Source organism: Poecilia reticulata, unplaced genomic scaffold (assembly GCF_000633615.1).
Source record: "Poecilia reticulata strain Guanapo unplaced genomic scaffold, Guppy_female_1.0+MT scaffold_607, whole genome shotgun sequence".
In the NCBI taxonomy this organism is placed as follows: domain Eukaryota; kingdom Metazoa; phylum Chordata; class Actinopteri; order Cyprinodontiformes; family Poeciliidae; genus Poecilia; species Poecilia reticulata.
This window is the reverse complement of record NW_007615360.1, coordinates 5,778-10,251: the sequence shown is the minus strand read 5'-3', so window position 1 is coordinate 10,251 and position 4,474 is coordinate 5,778. Positions and strand designations below refer to the sequence as shown.

At 38.2% G+C, this 4,474-nt stretch overlaps 1 long non-coding RNA gene across 1 annotated transcript; it reads right to left on the bottom strand.

Moving 5' to 3' along the window:
* Nucleotides 1-509: 509 nt before the first annotated feature.
* LOC103461107 (uncharacterized) lies at nt 510-2,475 on the bottom strand. The gene is made up of 3 exons (XR_533048.2): nt 2,429-2,475; nt 1,936-2,095; nt 510-1,572 (listed from the first exon to the last, which is right to left on the bottom strand). It is a non-coding gene; the product is annotated as an uncharacterized LOC103461107 (long non-coding RNA).
* Between the last annotated feature and the right edge of the window lie 1,999 nt (nt 2,476-4,474).

Genomic DNA, 4,474 nt, shown 5'->3' with positions numbered 1-4,474 from the left:
AGATTGTAATTGCGTTTAGTTGGGCAACTTTACAGACACGTTCATTCATGGCTGTTTTCTCGATTTTGCAAAAGTCAAGGTCGCTCTCACAACAAATATATTACCTTGACATTACCAAAGGCACAGCAAGATGGATCATCCGGGAATAGATGTACCTGCAAGTCCTGACCAAAACTACTTGGATGTCAGACAAATTAAAGGGCATATTATATGTCTCTGCTTATTTCCAAGTCCAAATAAGAACTTCAGGTTCAAAATCAAGCCCAAAAACTTAAACCCGTGACTCATGAAATTTGAAAGCAATTTCAGAAAAAAACAAGCCCAAAGCCGCTTATAATCGGACTTTGGGGACAGATGATCAAAATAGTTCCTGTTTTCCCAGCAACAACATGCGCATCTTCCTCCTCCCCGTATTGTTTGTTTCTGTCGCCGCTGATAACTGTCACATGTAAACGGCGGTACGCTCCCCAAGACGTACATAGGGATTAAATTAAATTACAAAAGAAAATAGCAATGCACAGTGATTTGGATAAGTAACTTTAATATGGCTACTGGATTTGAAATAGCAACGCGTTTGATTACTCGTTACTAAAAAAAGTGGTCCCACGTTGGCAAGTATTCATGAAGTACTTTTGGTTTAACAAGCCACACTTTATTTTAGCAGCACAGTATATTCAGATTTCTTTATCCATCCATCCATTTTCTTATACCCTTGTCCCAGAGCACCCGGACAGAACCCACCATGCACAGGGAGAACATGCAAACTCCTTACAGAAAGACTCGACCAGGAATTGAAACCAAGACCTTCTTGCTGCAAGGCAACAATGCTACCAACTGCGCAGCAGATTTCTGTATATCTTTTAGAAGTTATTTGAAGACAGTAAGTCTTATATTACTATGAACCACACAATTTTGTTGGTTGATATTAACCAAAGGAAAATGGTTACTATCATTTCAACAACCAGTGAAAAGAAATATATTATAAATGTGTACTATAAATAATAATACATTTTCTTTTGCAAGGCTATATTTTGCAATTAAGAAAATGTACGCTTGTACATCATTCTTTACAAATGGGAGGTAGGTTTTGTAAAGAGGAAAATCATTTTGCTTCCTTACAGTACAATTAAAATATACTACATCATAGCTTGAATTAATCTTGTACAGAATTCTGGATATAGGAGGAAATTTTGCCATTTTAACTATAAGACTATAGCAAAATTGATCTTCAAACTATTTGGAATGCAGATCAAAAGCACTTACAGCTGTTTGCAAAGTCCTCAACAGGGCAAATGTAAAGCGTAAGTCTTTGGTAAGGCTTTCCAATTGCCTCCTTGTACTTTTGCACTATGAAAGGAATGTCTGTTCCTGGGATGTTCTTAACCTCCCTTGCATCAGGATACAACAAGACATGAGCACAATCTCTCAGGTCTATATTGAAATCCTTTTGCTTCTTTACAGCAGCAGCAAGCACTTGTTCCGATGCCCATCAGGGTGAATCTCAACTGGAAGTGACTTCCCTCTCACTGTCTTAAGGGAATCTCCCTGCATCCTCATAAGCCCAACATTAATCTAGGGAGAAAAAAAAAATTATCAAATTAAATTCATTGATGAAATATGTAATTTCCAGTTTGTGTTTGCACTATATTAAAGGCATCTCTTCAGTTTATTTCCCTTCTGTGTTTTGTTCTGATGCTTCTTGGTAAAAAAAATTCTTTCTTTCCCTCTCTTTTATAGCTCTAAAGTTCATAAAACACTCTGCACCTGAATTTCGTAATAAAAAAAAACACGATTGGCACTTTAGTTATAATTTAAATGCATTAATTATTAATTGCAGGTACGATTAATACTGCAATGATCGTACCTGCATCTGCAGATGGTTTAAAGTGCTAACACTTAAGCATGCTGAAAAAAATAACCCATGCTTCGGTTTACCTGTGCTGGTGCTTGGTTGAACATCGGGAGTTGCAGTGGTAGTGTCCCTCTCATCTTGGGCTTTGTTTGCATGATCTTGGACAAATTTTATGTTTCTGCCACATTGACGACAAAAGTCTGCAGAATTTATGGCGGCAGTTCCACAAAATGGACAGTACATCTGAAAAAAAAACGTTTTTTAACTCTCCAAGGGTAGAATACATGAGGAAATAAATACATTAAAAGTGGAGACACTGCCTACTAAAACGCTGAAATGAGTCATTCTCAAAAAAGATATTTAATTAAATGAGTGTGTAATTTATATATTTTTTCTTGCGGTATGATTTTTTTTTTCTTGCTTTTCATTGCTTTGCTAATTTGGGCAAGCATCTACGAGACCGAGCCCAGAACGCTATGACTGACACAAAGTCTATCACTCTACCCATCAACTATTCTGTTATTCTATAAAATTATAAAAGACGGCGTATTTGAAAATAAATATAGTAATACGCACCTTTACTTTCTTTCAAATTTCTTTCTCTGAATCTTGCGTCTGGTCCCATAGAAAGGAATACTAAGGAATACTATTTTTTTCGACTCCCCCTAGTGGTCTGGAGCACTTCCGTTTTCAATACTTTTTGTTTGCGTCTCTCTTTTTTGTTTGCTGCTTTTCATCTGTGGGTGTATTCGTTTTTGTTTGTGTCTCTCTTTTTTGTTTGCTGCATTTCATTTGTAGGTGTATTCTTTTTTGTTTGTGTCTCATTTTTTGTTTGCTGCATTTCATTTGGGGGTGTATTCTTTTTCTGTCCACCACTTTTGGGGGTGGACAGTGGCTCTCACATTCACTAGTCCTCTGCCTTTTTCCTTGCGGCTCGTGTACAGTCTCAGGGTGCTGGATTTTCGGTGGTACCCTCCATGCATGGTTAGTAGTTTCCAAGTCTTAACATCCGTGGTGTTTATCTCCTCCTTTGGCCAGCTAATTATTTGTGTATTTATTTATTTTTATTTCGAACAGACAGAAAAGACAATCAAGAAAGAAAAAAGAAATGAAATAGAATGAAACAAACTAAAGAAATAAAAGGTAAAACAAATTATTAGGCCCAAGTGACATGCAAATTTTATATTTTCTGTTTGAAAAGGAGCAGGTAGAAGATGTATCTTATAATGTCCTGCCCCTTTCATCCTTATCAATTTATAATCAATTGACTATCAAAACATCAAAATGATCTGGGTGTTCTCTTTGACAGTTCTTTGTCTTTGGACAATCATTGCAAACTGTTAGTTCACAATTATTTTTATCATTTAAGGAATATTTCAAAGCTGCAAACTATTTTATCACAGAATGATTGTCCATGCTTTTATTTCTTATTTAGACTATTGTAACGGCCTTTTAGTGGGGATAAGTAAATCTTCTATGGCTCGCCTGCAGGCTGTGCAAAATGCTGCAGCCAGGTTTTTACCTAAAACCCACAGAGCAGCTCACATAACTCCTGTTCTGGCCTCACCGCATTGACTTCCTGTATATTTTAGGACTCATTTTAAAATGTTGGTCTTGACTTTTAAGGCTCTTCATGGTGAGGCTCCCAAATATATACTGGATCTTTTAACCCTTGTGCATGCGAGGACTGAGGCAAACGTAGAGGACTGTGGAAAATGATACAAGTTTTACGTGTGTGGGGTCGGTTGGACCCCATTTCTGGACACAAGGGTTAAAGCGGACAGCCAAGCCTCTCTGTCCGCCTAGGACTTTGAGATCTTCTAATCAGATGCTGATGACGGTACCTTGAACTTATTTTAAAACCTGTGGTGATAGAGCATTTCAGGTACCGGCCCTGAAGCTGTGGAATGCTCTCCCTCTAGCATTGCGCTGCTCTGATTCCACTTTGACTATGTCATTTATATACAAATTGAATAATTTGGGTCCCAACACTGATCCTTGCGGAACCCCACAAGTTATGTTTAGTAAATCTGATTTCTGATTATCTAATTTTACAAATTGTTTCCTTTGTCCAATGTAGCTTCTAATCCAGTTTAATGCCACCCCTCTAATTCCATACCTTTCCAGTTTTTTTAGTAAGATGTCATGATTGATGATATAGGAGGTTTTTTTGAGATCCAGAAAATACTCCAATTGCAAATTTCCTTTTATCCATACTGTATTCCTGCAGGGTATCTGATTACTGCTAAAGCATAGCTCCTTTCCTTGCGACCTCATCGAGGTTGCCATTTGCTTGTGGTATTCCCAGGTACTTGTAACTGTCCTCTATGTTTGCTATTGTTCCTTCTGGGAGTGAGACCCCTTCTGTGTGGATGACCTTCCCTCTCTTTGTAACCATCTGACCACACTTCTCTAGTCTGAATGACATCCCTGACAGCAATGTCAGTGCTGTAGATCCTGGTGGTGTGGATCAGTGAGTCGATGTCTCGCTCGCTCTTGGCGTACAGCTTGATGTCATCCATGTAGAGGAGGTGACTTATGGTGGCCCCAGTCTCAGTCTGTTTGGAAGCAGCTCTTGTTGATGATTTGGCTGAGGGGGTTCAGATGCAGAACAGTAGTGGA